The sequence below is a fragment of the Spinacia oleracea genome, chromosome 4 (assembly GCF_020520425.1).
Source record: "Spinacia oleracea cultivar Varoflay chromosome 4, BTI_SOV_V1, whole genome shotgun sequence".
Taxonomy (NCBI): domain Eukaryota; kingdom Viridiplantae; phylum Streptophyta; class Magnoliopsida; order Caryophyllales; family Amaranthaceae; genus Spinacia; species Spinacia oleracea.
This window is the reverse complement of record NC_079490.1, coordinates 115,662,895-115,683,608: the sequence shown is the minus strand read 5'-3', so window position 1 is coordinate 115,683,608 and position 20,714 is coordinate 115,662,895. Positions and strand designations below refer to the sequence as shown.

Sequence of the window (20,714 nt, the reverse complement as noted above, 5' to 3'; positions counted from 1 at the left end):
CTTGATCCTACTTGCGATAGGGCCTCGTGTTTAGCAACACGGTCTTAAGTCCTTTCCTGTTCCGTGTTTTGTGAAATCTGGGCCTTGGGCTGCATTTTCAGCGCCCAAGGCCAGGCGTTAAACATTTCGCCGCCCAGCCTTGGGCGCTGAAAGTCTTTTCCTGGTGATATTTGAATTTCGGATTTCCCAACACGTTTCCGAATGGGATCAGGATGCCATTGGGTGCGTTCAGCTATATATAGGGGCTAGATACGTCCTTATTTTCCACCACTCTCAAATTCTTTCTTTTCTTTTTGCTGTGCTTTAATTACTCATTGCTTTTGCCATGTCGACCCCTATTTTCTCACTCCAACGGACTGTTAGGCGTTGGCTACGGGCCCTTACTCCTACAGAAAAAACTTTGTTAAAAGAATACCATTTAGAGGCACTTTTAGGCTTACAACAAATTAATATTGATTATAACTTTCTGCATGCTGCCCTAAGCTTTTGGGACTCCGATCATCATGTTTTTGCCTTTCGGGGCAACGAAATATGTCCTTTGCCCGATGAATTTGCTGCGATCCTTGGTTATCCTACTAATGCTACTCCTGTTACTCCTGACACTATCGAAGAGGGTAAAACAACCATAAGGGCTTTCCTAGGACTAGATGATAACATGTTTGCTGAAATTGTTGTAGATGATAAGGTTAACTTGGCAAAACTTGTAAAACATCACTTTAGGCCTAGTAAGAATATGACCGAACAGAAATTGAATATCCGAGCCCTTGTATTTTGCTTGTTGAATCATTATTTGCTGTCGAATAACAATGGTGAGTTCGGTGACATAAGGTTGATCCCCTTGATTAGCCAGATGGAAAGTTGCTATTCTATTATGCCGCTGGTTGTTGCCGAGACTTTGCTGAGTGCGGATGAGCTAAAGAAGGATGCCAAATCTGAACATTTTAAGGGAAGCCCCCTATTACTGCAGGTAATCGATTTTTCCTTGCGTACGTATACGTCCCTTTTGCATATATTTCTTTTTTTCCTGGGGCTGAGTTTCAGCGCCCAGGGTGGGGTGCTGGAATTTTCGGCGCCTGGTCCTGGGCGTTGAAACTGCGCCCCAGGAACCGTTTCTTTCTTTCTTTTCATTCTTTTGATTCGATCGTACCTGTTTCTGCAGATTTGGCTTGCGGAACGGCTTAGACTTTTGGAAGCTCTTGCCGATCCTAAACATTATCGCCCTATAGCTTTGGGTAACCGAAAATACTTGCACCAAGGCCAGGACGAGGCCGAATAGACCTCCTTTTTTACTTATGGCATTTGTTCTATCAAGTGGGTGGTACCATGGTGGGGTTTGACTACTATGACAGGGGTATCTGATGTATCGGTTTATGTTTCTTTGTTGGGGCTATCTCGTCCCATCTATATTTTCCCTTACCGAGTCATGCGTCAATATGCTTTAAGGCAGACTATCCCCTTTTCTGATACGGTACCACCTAAGGTAGCGGCCTTTTCACAAACACGGGTTCTAGCGTGGGCCAAGTATTATGATGGTCTCCCGCGTTGGGCCGTAGCTACAAATGGCTTTGTGGGTCTTTCTGAAAACTACAAGTTGTGGATGAGCTCCGATGATAAAGATGTGAGGACCGAGGCTCGTAATGGGGAGCCGGCTGAGCTTTTGATACCTCGTATTCGTGTTAAGTATGAGGGTCCTGATTCTGCCAGACCTCGTACCTATAGTATTAAGACTGTGAAAGCTCGTCCTGATCGAAAGCGAAAGGAAGTTCCTCCCCGTTCCAGTTTTAGGCCTAAAAAGATGCCTAACATGAAGGGGCCTGCTGTTGTTAAAAGAAATGCAAGCTCTCGCGGAGATCGTCGCCGGAACAATGTATGGGTTAGGAAGGCTCAGCCGCCTGTAGAAATAGTGGCTAGTCTAGTTGATGATAATAACCCTTCTCCCAACATTGCCTGTGCCCTTGAGGCTGAGCGGGCTATAACTGAGAATGTTTCTGAAGCCTTGGCGTCTTTGGAAGTTAGTGTCCAGGAGCCGGTTCTTATGGAGATTGATATTGGGGCAGCGCAGAAGACTGTGGGGGTGGATCCTGCGAACATTGCCCTCTACAAGACTTTATTTGATGATCCGGAAGAACTAGAGTAGTGTAGTTCTTGCTAGGGGTGTAGGTGCCCTTTATTTATTTCAGTTGTGTTTGTTTTTATTCCTAGCACTTTGTTTTCCTTCTTATTATTTCTTAATAAAGGCGTATTTTTATTTTTCATTTTCATTTATTTTTGTTTCTCCTCTTTTTTATGTATTTTATATGTCTAACACTTTTTGCACAAAGAATATTTGTTTTTTTTTATTGGACCGAATCCTTGGTAAGGATTGCCTACGTATCTTGTCAGAATCAGGTCGCGCGTAGTTCTAGCTTTTGAATAAGTTCTAGTATGCCGGATTTCGGTAGATATTCCCTGAGGTGGAAACATATTACTTAATCGGTCAAATGAGTGAAGTATTATCATTATTTTCATCTGCCGTTTTTTTTTTTGCCATAAGTCGCGTAAAATATGAAATTTCGAAATTCGACTAATTTGTATGGCTATACTCTTGGTTGGTAAGCCTATTTGGATACGTACTGTACCCCCCAAAGTGTTCGTTATTTTTCCGTTGTGTGCGGATAAAATAACAAGCACTTTCGAAAAGAAAGATTTTTGGCAGGCAGAGAGTTTCAACGCCCAGGCTGGGGCGTCAGAAATTTCGGCGCCCAGCTCTGGGCGCTGAAAATGACTTGGGCAGTCAATTTTTGACGCATTGCTTCACATGTTCTTGCATTTATTTCCTTTTTTGTGCCTTGATTTTTTTGCTCGTATTTAAAGCCAATTTTGAGGTTATTTTGGAGGCTTTTTGACTGTTAGCGTGAAATGCGTTTTTGTCCGGATTAATTTTTTCTATTCGTGACCCAAAACAGTTTTTGAAAATGGGGTTAGGGTGCGGAAGTTATGAAGATCTTTGTGTAGGCTTTTGAGGTGGGTTGAAGTGCGTGTTGTTAGTGAAGGGTATGATGGAATCTATGTTTTATGAATCTGTGTTTTTTTTGGTAACATTTGTTTTGGATTTTGATTTCCTTTGATTCTGGGTTGCACGTATTAACTCTTATGATGACACTGGTTGGGCTTTTTAGGTTTTGGGGATATGAATGGGATAGTGTGGTTTATTTTGTGGGTTTCGGGAATTGGTTCCCATGGCACTATTTCAAAACCGAGTGGGCTTTGTTTGTTGGGCCTGGAGTGGGCCGCCTCTTTATTTTTGTATTTTGCAAGTACATTGTAACACCCCGACCTCTAATCCAATTATTTAATCATAATTAGCAGCGGAATTAACCTAATTCGGTCGGGACATTACCCGCCGTAACTCCCTCTTGGGAATTACAAGGCAACTATCAATCATAAGCTATTAAACTCCAAAATTCGCATAATCATCCTTCTCAATTCCTTAATAAAAGTACGAAACTTAATCAAGAATCTTTACTTAAACTTGTTACAACTTAACATTAACTTAGGTGAACTTGGTAATAGTGAAATCCTCGCCACTACTCGTTTTCGTGGTCCCCAGCAGTACCTAAAACGGAAAACAAAACGGTGAGCCGAAGACTCAGTAACAAGTTACCCTAGCATCGTAACATCATTTCAATTCATTTTATTTAATAAACAGGGAGAATAGAATATAGTAAAACATTTAATAAATCAATATTTCAGATGCATCATTTCAAAAACATCATTTCAGGAACATTTATTCCAAGAATATCATTTCAGGAACATCATTGCAAGAATATCATTTCAGGAACATCATTTCTTTAACCTTTTTCCTTTTAACAGTATTATTCTGGTCGTCAGGATTTTTCAGGAAACATGGTAGGACGTCTCCTACGAACAGGGGAAGCCAGTGCTTCATAACAGGGGGAGCCATTGCTCCATAACAGGGGAAGCCAGTGCTTCTTATCAAGGGGAACCTTGGTTCCATATCAGGGGAAGCCAGTGCTTCTTATCAGGGGGAACCTTGGTTCCATATCAGGGGAAGCCAGTGTTTCGTATCAGGGGGAACCTTGGTTCCATATCAGAGGAACTTCACCAGTTCTTACACTTTCATTTATCATGTTTACATTTCTTTTAGTTGAACATTAATCAGGAACATCTCATTCAATCAGGATAGTTCAATAAAATCATTAAATCTCGTTATTTCATAAAATCATTCTTTCAGGAATAATAAATCTCGTTATTTCATAAAATCATTCTTTCAGGAATAATAATTCATTAAATCAGTACTTTGCATAAAGCTGCATTATCGTAAAACAATTCAATCAAATCATACTTGTAATCCCGCAAATCATAAAACATCATTATAAAACATCAATCATTCATAACATTATTCATAAATACATTTCGAAGGGATTGCGGTTACTAGCAATAACCGTTACCTCAATTCCACGATTTGACAGGCCTTTTTCCTTGGTTCGTTCGTCCTGAGCTCCGAGTTCGATTTCTTTCAAAGTATCAAATTATTGAATTAGTTATTAAAACGATAAACACTTTAAAACCAATATTTCGAGAATAACAATTTTTTTTATAGATAGTGAATTTTGAAATGATGAATTTAATAAAAAATATTAATGTTTATAAATTCTTGAAAGTATTATTAAACGAAATTTCAATCAAAATTTATAGATATAAATTTCATAAATTGATTTACATGAAATATTATTTAATTTCATGAATTAATGAAATAATATTTAAATCGAATTTTCAGTTAAAGTATATATATATATATATATATATATATATATATATATATATATATATATATATATATATATATATATATATATATATATATATATATATATATATATATATATATATATATAAATTTGTTTATCACTTAAAACTTTTATTATCAACAAATAGAGTAGGTAATTATTTTAGGGGCTTGAATTGAAATGTAAACTTACTTTCAGATATTTGGGCCAACAATTTTGGGCTTGGTATGGGGAATAAGAAAACAGTTCCAATCTGGAACTTGTTTCCTGGGAACTTCGAGTAAGAACAGAGGAGGGCAGGGCACGAGGGAGGAGGGAAACGGACGAAGAGAAAGAGGGGGAGGGGAACGGAGGTGGAGGCTGACGCCTGGGAGGCACGGTGGCGCAATAAAGCGACGGTAATGGTCGTGGTTGTGCGACGGTGGTTTGCGCAAAGAGGGAGGGGATGTCCGATGGCGTGGGTGGTTATGGGAGGAAACTGCAGCGGTTTTCCGGCGGGTTTAGGGGAAGCGTGTCTGGGTGGCGCTGCACCAGGGAGGAGGAAAGGGGTGGAGCGTCGCCAGCGCAGCAGCACCACCGTGCTGGCTGGGCGCGAAGGCAGGGGTCGAGTGAGGAAGGAGGCAGGGAGTTGGGCGCAAGGGCGAGGGAGACAAGGGAGGTGCGTGGTGGTGCGGTGGTTACAGGCGACAAAAGGGGTGGTTTGCAGGCGGCATTATGCCGGAAAAAGGGGCGAAGACGGTGGCTCCATGGCTGAGATTTGCAGTTTATTCACAGAGAAAATAAAATGGTAATAAACTCTATTGTTTTGATCTTGAAATTCAATGGTGAATAAGATGTGGTGGCTAGGGATGGCAACGGGTAGGATCTGGACCGGATCCTCTAGGATCCAGATCCAGATCCGTTTTTTAGGCGAGGATCCAGATCCTACCCGGATCCACTGGGTAATTAAATTGAGGATCCAGATCCAGATCCGATGGATCCTACGGATCCGGGTCCAAAACGGATCCAAAACGGATCCTAACTTATTTTTTCATCAAACGACCCTAATTTTCATTTTAACCTTAAAACATAGTTTAATAACTTCAATAACAACGCTATTTGTCCATACAAGCATTCACTAAAATTAAATTTTACAAATCCAACATAAATAATATTAAAAGTTCAACAAAGTTCAATAATGCTACAATTCTTAAGTCTTTATTTTTATATTTTAATTTTTTTATTTATAAAAACGGGTAAACGGATCCGGATCCGGGTAATGACTTAGGACCCGATCCGGATCCGTTTTTAAAACCAAGGATCCAGATCCTACCCGGATCCGTCGGGTCCAAAAATTGAGGATCCAGATCCGTTGAAAACGGATCTGGATCCACGGATCCGGGTCGGGTCCATTACCCACTGCCATCCCTAGTGGTGGCTGATTGCTTGAATCAGAGAAGAGAGAAAAGGGAAGTGAAATTGGTCTCTTGTGTTGAAATTGTTTTCTGAAATTGTTGAATTTGTAAAGGATAAAGTGGAAAAAACAAACTTGGTTTTTGCTTTGAATTTTGACTGAAATGAGGGAAGAAGGAAGGAAGGAAATTTCCTCCTTACTTTGTACGTGGAGAGCAAGGAAGAGAAAGATGCCAATTTGTTCCTTAGGGGCTTTTTGGTCATTTCACTTAGTTAGGCAAAAATTCAGAAAATTGGTGCTACCTAAGAAAATTAATTGGAATAGAAATGTTTAATTAAAAATCAAGTTTTGAAATAATTCTTTATAAGAAACATTGTTAACAAAAAATAAATCTAATTTTTGAATAAAATAAGAACGTTTCGAAACTATTAGAAATCCGAAAATAATTAAAATTTAAAAAGGTCGTTAAGCACGTAAATATGAAATTAGATTATAAACTGAAAAATAAATCGTGTAGCAATATTAAAAATTTAAGCGAATTAAAACTTCGTTGGTTAAAATAAAGTTCGAAATTAGGATTTAAAACGATTTTAGCTAAATAAAAATAATTAAGCATAATTAATCGAGTTTTAAAAATTCGGGGTATTACATTCTTACCCCCTTAGAAAAAGTTTCGTCCTCGAAACTTGAAAATTAGATTTATCAAAAGTTTGTTGAAAATTGAAAACGCTCGAATAAAAGTATGATGTTTTGTATTAAAACCAAGATCTCACAATTTCATTCCAATTCCGACAATGTCTAGCTTTCATTCCGCCATCTTCTTTGATGACTCCGCTTCAACTCGAGACCTAGAATCGAAGAGTAAAGAATACAAAAGGGGCAAAATTATATATTGATTCTTAATCGTCATTAAGGTCAATTACATTTCGCCATCGTCTTTCGTATCTCCACTTGACTTCATACAATAGGATCGAGGAGCAAAGAACATAAAAGGGGCAAATTTGTTAGCTTAGACTAGGCTTCCATATTACTTTGTGATATCTTGTTTGAAAATATTTTCTACCAAAAATAGTAACAGTTAATGCAAAAACTATAATTCTGAGAATATATGTATATATAATGAAAATAAATATTTATCTATCAATTTCAATACTCAAATAATTATAAAAGTCGTTTATTATATCAATCTCGTACTCTGAGCTCAGGAGAACTTCCATCGGAGGCGGCTTCCATGTATAACAATTAGACTACTAGTACAATCATGTCAGCATAAACATAATCCATATCATAGAGACATAATTTATGTGAACATTTCAAATTCAACATAAGCATAACATCTAACACACGAGCATGGTTGACCATAACATAATCATTCATAGAAAACATAGTAATTCATACATCATATCGTTCGTGGGCGAATAATTAGAGATATTTCTCTTTCATTTTCCATTGGGCTTCTTTGTTGCAGGAAACTTATCGTTGACTTTCGTTATTAGATTCGTTTCGATTTCGATTTTCGATCTTTTCTTCTACGTCACACAACTTTGTTGACTACGTTCGTTGCAGGGATTCGAGTCCATTCACGTGACGGGAAATACATCGTAAATATACGACTTCGCTATATCCTTAGTATTTTAAGTCGTCAAACACTTGGGCTTTGGCGGATAATTCTAAGCCATCACACGTGCCTTTATCAGAAACAATCTAGATTCCAGAAACTTAGTTCATACTACCTGGTTTTACAGACATGTCATTTCGTCGATTTCTTTTTCTTAACTCCATTGCATTCCTCAGTCATTCATAATTCTTTTCGAACTTCATAACATTCATAGACAGACTAATTCTCGATAACTTATTTTGGTAAGATCCTTGAAACTTATATGCAAAACTTAATCTCATGCTTTCACCATAAATCATATTTTTCCACATAACATTTTTGCAAACCTTACATTTCCTCGCTTAGCTTTCTTTATGGAGATTATCAAGCATTCTTTCAAAAACAATCCCTATAAATGATGCGGAAAGGTATACTAAAAACACCATCAATCTTATTGACAAACTAATTCCTAATAACTTCCTTTGGTATAATCCTCAGAACTCCATGTGTAGCCTCAATTTCATATTTCCATCATGTTTGGTCTCGTTCACATAATATTTTTGCATAACTTTTTAAGGTTCTAGCTTAGCTTCCTTAACATATCTGAAAATACGCTTAGGTGCTTATAACCACAAAACAATCATTATGAAAGGTGCGGGGAAAATAACCCATAAAATCAACCTTAACCATAACTTAAACGCTTTGAACCCTGAATAACCTTGATTTAAGTGATGATTCACCTTTTATGAAATACAAACTCACACTTTTCTTGTACTCTATCATTCATCCTTAAACACAAACTCATGCTCTTTCAGTACTCTAAAAATCAACCTTAAATAATTCATAAACATAAAAGTTCCTTAGAACAATTCATATCCACAAAATCATGCTTTTATTAATTCTTTCATAAACTTCCTTGAGGACATTAATGATCCTTAAACATTTCATAACATGTCCTTGACAAAAGATCTATAACATGATTCAAATCTAAAACAGGAACTTAGGTTCAAACGTACATAAGAACTAAATTGAAATAGTATCAGCGTTGGCGTCTTCTTCTTCTTCCCTGTCAGCTCTCATCATGTAAGCCTTTCCAGATATTGGTGGTCGTGGTGGATCATGATTAACCCTAGCATTGTTGTTGTTTCGTTCATGATTGGTTGAGGTTGTTCTTCCAGTATCTGTGGGAGGTGGTTTAGGGCAGTCCCTGACAAAATGATCTTTTCCTCCACATCGATAACACGTCTTCGTTCCTGCACGACATTCACTTTCAGTATGGTTTCTCTTTCCACACTTAGCACACCATACACTACGAGCTGCTCTATCATTATGACCTTGGTCTCTTCTATAATTATGGTTTCCTTGGTTTGGCCTTTTAGCTCCTCCATGGTTTTGATTATCATTTTTCCTTTTATCACCAACATTTTGTGCTTCTCGAAGTAATACGACTCGTTCAACATTAACTGCAATATCAACCGTATTTTGATAGGAAGTAAACCTTTGAGTTGCCAACCTATCTTGGTATTTCAAATGAAGACCTCGCTCAAAACGGTTCATCCTAGATTGTTCTGTCGATACCAGCTCCGGTGCAAATCTTGACAATTCCATGAACTTGTTTGCATATTCCATAACACTCATTGTTCCTTGTTGCAAGTGCAAAAACTCGTCTTCCTTTTGTTTCCTCAGGGATGGTGGATAAAACTTATCTCTTAATAACTTTTGCAGTTCGGTCCAACCAAATCTAGGCTCATTCTTCCTTTCCTTATTAACTTTCCACCATAAACTTGCTTGACCCGTTAAGTAAAACACGGCGAAATCGACTCTCCATTCCTTAGGACATTGCAAGGTTTCAAACAACTAATCTATGCGATTAATCCAATCCTCGAATTCTACAGGGTCGGGCTTGCCATCATAAGATGGTGGGTTCAGGGATGAAAACTTCTTGAACATTGACGCATTTTCGTTCGCATTCGTCGATTTCTTTTTCTGAGAATCTTTGATTATTCAGCTAACATCGTGCTAACGGTTTCTAATCGTTCCATCCTTTCCTTGTGATCTTCGATGGGTTGATCGTCATAGGGATCATCATGGGCAACATCCTCGTAGATAGTGTCATCGTTGACATGGACGTTGTGCTCGTTGTGAGCTCCATCGTGTTAGTCACCTCAATAGTCGACATTCTGCATCACGTGCTCAATCAGGAAAACATACATAAATAGGAAAAATAATCCCTTTTCAGCCCGTTCCTACACTCACACTCATTTCATTTTAACTTAACATGATTTTAACATATTCTTTTATTCTTTAAAATTCTTTGCTTAAAGCCTATTGAATTCTACAACGCGCAAAACCCGTAAGGTTTAGCACTTATGGTCCAAAACCTTGGCTCTGAATACCAAACTGTAACACCCCGACCTCTAATCCAATTATTTAATCATAATTAGCAGCGGAATTAACCTAATTCTGTCGGGACATTACCCGCCGTAACTCCCTCTTGGGAATTACAAGGCAACTATCAATCATAAGCTATTAAACTCCAAAATTCACATAATCATCCTTCTCAATTCCTTAATAAAAGTACGAAACTTAATCAAGAATCTTTACTTAAACTTGTTACAACTTAACATTAACTTAGGTGAACTTGGTAATAGTGAAATCCTCGCCACTACTCGTTTCCGTGGTCCCCAGCAGTACCTAAAACGGAAAACAAAACGGTGAGCCGAAGACTCAGTAACAAGTTACCCTAGCATCGTAACATCATTTCAATTCATTTTATTTAATAAACAGGGAGAATAGAATATAGTAAAACATTTAATAAATCAATATTTCAGATGCATCATTTCAAAAACATCATTTCAGGAACATTTATTCCAAGAATATCATTTCAGGAACATCATTGCAAGAATATCATTTCAGGAACATCATTTCTTTAACCTTTTTCCTTTTAACAGTATTATTCTGGTTGTCAGGATTTTTCAGGAAACATGGTAGGACGTCTCCTACGAACAGGGGAAGCCAGTGCTTCATAACAGGGGGAGCCATTGCTCCATAACAGGGGAAGCTAGTGCTTCTTATCAGGGGGAACCTTGGTTCCATATCAGGGGAAGCCAGTGCTTCTTATCAGGGGGAACCTTGGTTCCATATCAGGGGAAGCCAGTGCTTCTTATCAGGGGGAACCTTGGTTCCATATCAAAGGAACTTGACCAGTTCTTACACTTTCATTTATCATGTTTACATTTCTTTTAGTTGAACATTAATCAGGAACATCTCATTCAATCAGGATAGTTCAATAAAATCATTAAATCTCGTTATTTCATAAAATCATTCTTTCAGGAATAATAAATCTCGTTATTTCATAAAATCATTCTTTCAGGAATAATAATTCATTAAATCAGTACTTTGCATAAAGCTGGATTATCGTAAAACAATTCAATCAAATCATACTTGTAATCCCGCAAATCATAAAACATCATTATAAAACATCAATCATTCATAACATTATTCATAAATACATTTCGAAGGGATTGCGGGAACTAGCAATAACCGTTACCTCAATTCCACGATTTGACAGGCCTTTTTCCTTGGTTCGTTCGTCCTGAGCTCCGAGTTCGATTTCTTTCAAAGTATCAAATTATTGAATTAGTTATTAAAACGATAAACACTTTAAAACCAATATTTCGAGAATAACAATTTTTTTTATAGATAGTGAATTTTGAAATGATGAATTTAATAAAAAATATAAATGTTTATAAATTCTTGAAAGTATTATTAAACGAAATTTCAATCAAAATTTATAGATATAAATTTCATAAATTGATTTACATGAAATATTATTTAATTTCATGAATTAACGAAATAATATTTAAATCGAATTTTCAGTTAAAGTATATATATATATATATATATATATATATATATATATATATATATATATATATATATATATATATATATATATATATATATATATATATATATATATATATATTATATATATATATATATATATATATATATATATATATAAATTTGTTTATCACTTAAAACTTTTATTATCAACAAATAGAGTAGGTAATTATTTTAGGGGCTTGAATTGAAATGTAAACTCACTTTGAGATATTTGGGCCAATAATTTTGGGCTTGGTATGGGGAATAAGAAAACAGTTCCAATCTGGAACTTGTTTCCTGGGAACTTCGAGCAAGAACAGAGGAGGGCAGGGCACGAGGGAGGAGGGAAACGGACGAAGAGAAAGAGGGGGAGGGGAACGGAGGTGGAGACTGACGCCTGGGAGGCACGGTGGCGCAATAAAGCGACGGTAATGGTCGTGGTTGTGCGACGGTGGTTTGCGCAAAGAGGGAGGGGCTGTGTGATGGCGTGGGTGGTTATGGGAGGAGACTGCAGCGGTTTTCCGGCGGGTTTAGGGCAGGCGTGTCTGGGTGGCGCTGCACCAGGGAGGAGGAAAGGGGTGGAGCGTCGCCAGCGCAGCAGCACCACCGTGCTGGCTGGGCGCGAAGGCAGGGGGTCGAGTGAGGAGGGAGGCAGGGAGTTGGGCGCAAGGGCGAGGGAGACAGGGGAGGTGCGTGGTGGTGCGGTGGTTACAGGCGACAAAAGGGGTGGTTTGCAGACGGCATTATGCCGGAAAAAGGGGCGAAGAGGGTGGCTCCATGGCTGAGATTTGCAGTTTATTCACAGAGAAAATAAAATGGTAATAAACTCTATTGTTTTGATCTTTAAATTCAATGGTGAATAAGATGTTGGTGGCTGATTGCTTGAATCAGAGAAGAGAGAAAAGGGAAGTGAAATTGGTCTCTTGTGTTGAAATTGTTTTCTGAAATTGTTGAATTTGTAAAGGATAAAGTGGAAGAAACAAACTTGGTTTTTGCTTTGAATTTTGACTGAAATGAGGGAAGAAGGAAGGAAGGAAATTTCCTCCTTACTTTGTACGTGGAGAGCAAGGAAGAGAAAGATGCCAATTTGTTCCTTAGGGGCATTTTGGTCATTTCACTTAGTTAGGCAAAAATTCAGAAAATTGGTGCTACCTAAGAAAATTAATTGGAATAGAAATGTTTAATTAAAAATAAAGTTTTGAAATAATTCTTTATAAGAAACATTGTTAACGAAAAATAAATCTAATTTTTGAATAAAATAAGAACGTTTCGAAATTATTAGAAATCCGAAAATAATTAAAATTTAAAAAGGTCGTTAAGCACGTAAATATGAAATTAGATTATAAACTGAAAAATAAATCGTGTAGCAATATTAAAAATTTAAGCGAATTAAAACATCGTTGGTTAAAATAAAGTTCGAAATTAGGATTTAAAACGATTTTAGCTAAATAAAAATAATTAAGCATAATTAATCGAGTTTTAAAAATTCGGGGTATTACATACATTTGGTGTTTATTTAGTGTTAGGATAAAATTTTTAGGAGAAATATTACGCCTTTATTGATTCGGAAAGTAAGCAAAACACACTGAAATAAAACTGACCTATATTCTAAGGGGGCTTAGGACCATCTAAAGTCTCTATTATTTTTTTCTATCAATCTAAAGAACTACTAGGCGCTTTTTACTAGTGGTGCTCTATATGGCTCAAGCCTGGGGTTTAGTCTCGTAAAACTTCGGTCCTTTACCGGTACTCATCTTGAATTCCATTCCTTTTGCATTGACCCACTGATATGTCTTCACCCATCCGTTCTCGACCTCTTCTAGTGTTGATGCAGGAGAGATTAACCGGGTTGGGTCGAAACCTTCATCTTGTAAAGCTAGGGTAGTCATCACAGTCTCGTTCTCCATAGGTGTCGATTCGTTAAACAATGTCCATAGAGCCTGGTTGTCCAATATTTCAGCTGTTTTAGTCTTGGTGAGGTGGGGTGCCTCATCCAAGGTGTGGCAGTCATGGAAAATTTCAAATCCGGGTTTTAGCAAGCCATCCTGAACGAAGGGTTCAGGGAAATCACAGCATGGGTGTTCTTCTCCTTCCCGAACGAACATCCCGTTAAGGGTCCTTTGATACGGGGGAAGGAGGGTGGTTTGTTTGGCTTTGTTAAGGCGTAGCCTAGACAGGCGGTCAACAATATCTTCCTCCGTTGGTTCATAACCTAAGCCAAACGGAGTAGATTTGTCGGGAAAAGGATGGAATGTATATTCCTTCTTCCTTATGCCCAATGGGGTTCCTGGGAAATAACCTTGAGCTAACAGCATTCTAGGGATGACTCGGGATGCATGCGGGTCTAGGAATGCTGGATCATAATCTTCGATGAACTAGATTGCTTCTTCCATTTGAAACCCATAAAGGTCGTCTGCAGTTTTGGCCGTTCCAACCATAGTACAACTGACGTCGAGGGGAGGGGCGCGGATTTCTAGTATTACCCCGTTATTGTTAAGTTTAACCATTTGGTGCAAGGTAGAAGCCACACCTCCTAAGTCATGGAGCTTAGGTCGCCCCAAGAGGAGGTTGAAAGTGGGCTTGATGTCGATTATTTGAAACTCCGTGGTGCGTGCCACAGGCCCGGTTTGTATGGTAAGGTTGATTTTTCCCAATACAGGCCTTAGGGAGTTATCATAAGCTCGTACCCCTTGCGTGGAGGTTTGGAAGTCATCGTTTCCTAGCCCCAAGCAATGGGCGGTTCGCAATGGGCAGACATTAACCGCCGAACCGTTATCTACGAGCGCTAGGGGGATGTTTTGTCCTTTGCATCCAACCACTAGGTAAAGGGCTTTATTGTGAGCACCCCCCTCTTTGGGTAAGTCTTTATCAGTGAAAACTATGGCCTTTTCTCCGGCATCTCTCGTGTCAGGGCTAACCAATGAGTCAAGTGTGATATCTGTAGGTATTGAGATGAGGTCAAGTGAGCGAATAAGCTTTTCGCGATGTTCCTTTGAAGTACACATGAGATCCCAGATGGTAATCTCGGCCTTGGTTCTTTTTAGTTGTTTCAGGAGAGGATTTTCAATGACTTCTGCGATGGTGGCGTGCCGTCCATTCTCAGGAGTTTGCCTAACCGGGATGTCGTCCATATGAGGTGGGTGAATATCCGGTTGGTATATTCTTCCGGATCGGGTGAGGTTGTCGACCTCGGGCTCCTGAGGGGTGGTGTCAATGAGAGCATACCCGGGCCAAGTTTCAGTGAAGAGGTCCTGGCCCGACACTTGAGATAGGTAAATATCTTCAGCATCATCATTCCACACACCGCACACTTCTCTCTCGATTCGATCCATAGGGACCACAGCGAGTGGTGCACCTTGAGGTGTAATATACACCGTGGGGTCGAAATTTTCTGGTTGGTCGAGAGAGATGTGACAAGAGCCGAGTGGGCTCTTGTTGTTGTTGGGTTTGCCAACGTTAGGGAGAGGTATCACTTCATCCTCTATCATGTCCTGGATTGTATGTTTTAGATTCCAGCAGTTTTCAGTGTCATGCCCATTTCCTTGATGGAATTTGCAGTAGGTACCTTCGACCCAATATTTGCTTGTGACAGGAGGGTCACGGGTGGGGCCTATAGGTCTCAACTTTCCTTGATTGGTTAGTCTTTCAAAGGCTTGTACCAAAGTCGACCCGAGTGGGGTAAACTTTCGGTCTCGGACCCATCTTCCAAGGCTTCTTCGGGCGGGAGTCTCTTCTACAGCATGGACTTCTTGGGCTTGGGATGTGTTACCCCGATTATAGGTGTTGTTCTTATATGTGGGTTTGCTTTGTATGGTTTTGGCGAGGTCGTCCTCTATCTTTATTCCCACATCATAGACTCTTTTGAAAGTGTCAAGTCCCAGGTACCTAAGGTGTTGTCTGTAAGCCGGGTCCAGGTTGTCAATGCATTTTTGGACCAATTCTGTTTCGGGAAGCCTATTGATTAACTGGGCCGCCTGGTCCCTCCATCTAGCAAAGTAGGTTGTGAAACCCTCATTTTTCTTTTGGAAGAGAACTTCCAGCTCGCGCATGGTGACTTGGAAATCCATGTTCGACGAGTATTGCTTGATGAAGACATTGACAAAGTCTTCCCAAGTGGGGAAGAGCTTAGGGTCCTGGTGATAGTACCATTTGTGCGGCACAGGTTCCAAGGACAAAGGAAAGGCAGGTAAATACATGGACTTGTCCACGCCTTTCAAGTTCATGGCATTCACAAAGCTCAGTAGATGATCACGGGGGTTGTCCGTGGCCTTGAACTTTGGTAAGTCAGATGAACTGAACTTTTCTGGTAGTTTGCCAGGAAAAGGTTCAGGATCGAGGGAGAAGTATTTGCTCCCCATGGTTTGCTGTAGGACCATTTTTTCAATCCTCTTCTCGTTATCGAGGTCATTTTTGGCTTGCGCAGCCGCTAAAGCTTCATTTTCCATTTTCAGTTGGCCCATAAGTTGGGTCATTTGGACCATCTGGTCTCGCAAATCTTCGATGGACATGTTTGAAAGTGCGAATCGAGGTTGGGGAAGCGGAGATCCTTGAAATGAGGGACGACGGACGGAGCTTGGAGTCACTAAACCTGATGTTGGTGATGTATCTTCGAGACGCACTAACCGTTGATTCCCTGATCGGCACCAAGTGGCAGGACCAGTCCTAGGCATAAGATAAGCTAAAGTTTAGGTTCCCAAAGTTTCAAGCATTACTTAGTCTTAGACTTCGACTCTCTCTATTGGTTTTTCACTCTTTCTTTTGTTGGTGCATTTTTTGGTTTTTTTTTTTCTTTTGGTCATTCTTTGGATTTTTGAAACACTTGCCCGTGTGACATTCATAGTTGTTAGCATGTTCGGTTTTGGTGCCGAGCATTGCCGTCGTAGGAGGCCTAACAACGACACAAAGAGTTATTAATTTTTTCACGAGTCGCTTTTGAAATCGAGTGCTTTTCTTATGCCCTCGTAGCAATTCTTTTTATGAACATTTTTTTTGCGCTACGTATTTTCCTTTTGCTCGGGCACCGAGGCTGTTGCGCCTGACCAGAAGGCCAAGCAGTAACTTCAGCGCCCTGCTAGGGGCGTGAGAAATTCTGGCGCCCAGCCAGGGGCGTTGAAAATGCGTCCCTGGCTGGTTCTCGTTTTTTGTCTTCTGTTTATGCGACTTCGATTTGCGTGCTTGCCTAATAACGTCCTTTACGCGTAGCAGCGTTTGTGGGATTCGTTACAGGCCATCCCGAGCGTCGCTTATTTTTGTGGCGATCATTCGGGTTTGCGGAACACGTGTTTCGGTATAACTCTTTGGCAAATTAGTCTATGAATGTTTGGGCAATTTTTAAGGTCGTTGGTTTTCTAGGATAGTTTGTCACACACAATCACATATTTCGCTACACATAACTACATTACAAACATGGATTCGAAAATTAAATATGTCACGTAGTTTATGATAGGCTTCTATGGGTAGTTGATTTGCGCCTGGCTTGGTACCGCTTCTATCGTTGATCCAACACATGCCCCGGTCGAGGTAGTGTCTTCAACAGACGAATTTCGCCCAAGAGGCCAACCCGCAAGTGCAAGCCAAGGGGGCATGCAGGCGAGAGGGACCTAATGAGCGAGCGATTGGGTACGGGATAGGTGTACTACCTGCACAAGTACCGAGTGGGCAACATGCGCGGCGTATGCACCCCCCTATTGGCGGAAAAAGGTATCCTTAGTCCCAACTCCCGAGGGAGCCGAGATTCGTTATGCGGTTCTGCCCGTTCACATTAATATGCTAATTTTCAGGTCGTCCCAACTTGATGGGGAAATAAACGCGGGGTAGGATCGTTTCACCCTTCGGCTATTTTGATTACCTACAAGCACGAGTATTTCCTTCACTATCCCCAGTGGAGTCGCCACTGTGAGGGCGTCGAAAAAGCACGAGGCTAATGCGTGACCTCGTCCCTCGTGGGTGTGACGATTCTTTTTATTCAATCAAGTGTAATTGGATTTCCTGTGAGTTTACACCCAATTGACTAGTAATATAGGAGTCGCCATTCAGTTTTTAACGACAATGAGAAAAACTGACAAAACCCGGTTATCGTGACATAAAGGGAGTGCAATTATGTTTGACCACGACGGCCGTAGGTTCCCTTGTGATCCCTGGTGTGGGGATCTCTCAACATACACCCGCAAGGTAGAGATTGAGGGTTCGGGGGACTGTAACTACCGAGAGGAGTACTTCGCTCGTCGATAACTCCAGAGGCAGGATATCCTTACTAGCTCAGCATAAATAATTGAAGGGACATGCGTTAACTATTAAACTAATCTGAGTTGATTTTAGCAATATGCAACGTATAATACTAGATCGATCGCGATTATCTGATTTAAATAGCGTTAAGGGACCTAGCATGATAATCCAATTTCCCAAAAATATTATATTTGTTAGGCGTGATAGAACAATCAGATTTAGTTAGTTTAACAGTTCATAAAAAGGGCGAGGAAAGCAATTAAATCATCGAGAAGGGGCACATTACGACGCACCCTTGAGAGGTGCGTCACGGTTCTCAGAAAACTAACCACTTTGACTTTGCTATTTCTCCTTTTTATTTAACGAATCTCAATTATGGGACAGGATACGTTCTGTTCGATTTATGGATCGATTGCGACAGAACGCGTGAACAATTTCGCAGCGTGAGGCTTAGGCTAAGGGTTGGAGTCAATACTCAGAATATAATTGTGTTGTGTGTGTCTTTCAAGTCGAATTTGGGGCTGTATTTATAGGGAAGAGTTCGTGGAAAGATAGATTTGCAGAGTTCTAATCCACAAAGAATTAGGAAAAAACACGTACCCAGGTATTTTCAGCGCCCAGGCCTGGGCGCCGAAGATTTCGGCGCCCAGAACCAGGCGTTGAAAATAGGGTCTGGGCTGTTTTCTTTAGTCAGATTCGGATTCCTGAAATCCGTAGAGTTTGAGACTTAATCGAGTCTTTTAGTGCGTATTAATCTTCTGACGGGATGCGTCTGGGCCCGTTACGAACTCTAGGCTCGTTAGGATTTTAATTAATACGTAACTCTTATTTCCGAATCATATTAGGAATAGGATTCTTGCAGTTTTCTATCTCATTTAGGATTTATGTTGGAATGCAACACCTAATTCTGACAGGTTTCAATCCTTTATGATTTGCCACTTTTAGAAGCTACCTTTTACGGCAGTTACTATTTTTAGCAGGTTTCCATAAATAGCGGTTTTCTATAAATATCAGGTTTCGGGTGAAATGAAAAGGGGAATTGAGATTCGTTTATTTTATAGGAGATGCGTTGTCAAGTGGAGATTTATGCTTTCATCATCGAACCTTTCCCTTTCGGGAATGGGGGCAAAAGTAGGTTTCTACAGTACCAACAAAGGAGAGAATAAAAAAAAACCCAATAGAGAGAGTCAAAAGTCTAGACTAAGTAACGCTTAAAACTTTGGGGCCTAAACTTTAGCTTATCTTATGCATAGGGCTGGTCCTGCCACTTGGTGCCGATCTGAAAATCAAAGGTTAGTGCGTCTCGAAGCTACATCACCGACGCAAGGTTTAGTAACTCCAGGTTCCGTCTGTCATCCCTCATTTCAAGGATCTCCGCTTCCCCAACCTCGATTCGCACCCTCAAACATGTCTATAGAAGAGCTACAGAACCAAATGGCCCAAATGACCCTACTCATGAACCAACTGAAAATGGAAAACGAATCCTTAGCGGCTGCGCAAGCCAAACATTTTGCATTACTGGTCATTTGGCCTCCTGAAACCGAATTAGTCCAAAAATTCATTGACAACCTGGACCCAATTTACAAACAACATCTTAGATACTTGGGCCTTGATACCTTCAAGAGGGTTTATGATGTAGGAATAAAGATCGAGGATGATCTCACACAAACAGTACAAAGCAAACCTGCACACAAGAGTAGCACTTACTACAGGGGCCCCACGCCCCAAGCCCAAGAGGTCCATGCTGTGGAAGAAATCCCAACCCGAAGGAGCCCGGGAAGGTGGACCCGAGATCAAAAGTTTGCCCCACTCGGGTCGACTCTAGTACAAGCTTTCCAAAGACTAACCAATCAGGGAAAACTAAGGCCCATAGGCCCCACACCCGACCCTCCAGTCAAAAATAAGTACTGGGTCGAGGGCTCTCGCTGCGAGTTCCATCAAGGGAATGGGCATGATACTGAAAAATGCTGGAGTCTAAAAAACACAATCCAGGACATGATAGAGGATGAAATAACACCTCTCCCCAACGTTGGCAAACCCAACAACAACAAGAGCCCACTCGGTTCTTGTCACATCTCTCTTGACCAACCAGAAAATATGAACTTTGATCCTACGGCGTATATTACGCCCCAAGGTGCACCACTCGCCATGGTCCCTATGGATCAAATCGAGAGAGAAGTGTGCAGTGTGTGGGATGATGATGCTGAAGATGTCTACCTGTCTCAAGTATCGGGCCAGGACCTCTTTACTGAAACTTGGCCCAGATCTGGAATTTTCCATGACTGTCATACTTTGGATGAGGCACCCCACCTCGCCAAGACTGAAATAGCTGAAATATTGGACAACCAGGCTCTATGGGCATTGTTTAACGAATCAAGGCCTATGGAGGACGAGACTGTGATGACTACCCTAGCTTTACAAGATGAAGGTTTCGATCCAAGCCGGTTAATCTCTCCTGCATCGACACTAGAAGAGGCCGAGAACGGATGGGTGAAGACATGTCAGTGGGTCAACACAAAGGGAATAGAATTCAAGATGAGTACCGGCGAAGGACCAAAGTTTTACGAGACTAAACCCAAAGCTTGAGCCATAGAGAGCACCTTAGTAAAGAAAAACGCCTAGTAGTTCTTTAGATTGATAAACAAAAAAAATAAAAATAATAGGCTTTAGATGGTCCTAGGACCCCTTAGAATATAGGCAAATTTTATTTCAGTGTGTTTTCCTTACTTTCCATATTAATAAAGGCGTAAGATTTCTCCTAAAAACTTTTATTCTAACACTAAATAAGTACTAAACGTACTTGCAAATACAAAAAACAAAG

At 40.2% G+C, this 20,714-nt stretch overlaps 1 protein-coding gene across 2 annotated transcripts in view; it reads right to left on the bottom strand.

Annotated features, from left to right (window-relative positions):
* Positions 1 to 11,351: 11,351 nt before the first annotated feature.
* The window catches only part of LOC110799499 (pentatricopeptide repeat-containing protein At5g38730), a 33,008-nt gene continuing 23,645 nt past the window's right edge, over positions 11,352 to 20,714 (bottom strand). The window contains exon 4 of one of the 2 annotated variants that reach the window (XM_056826501.1): positions 11,352 to 11,395. The gene's annotated coding sequence lies outside the window, so the exon portion shown is untranslated. The remainder of the gene's footprint in view (positions 11,396 to 20,714) is intronic. The other variant, XM_056826502.1, reaches the window with a different exon arrangement.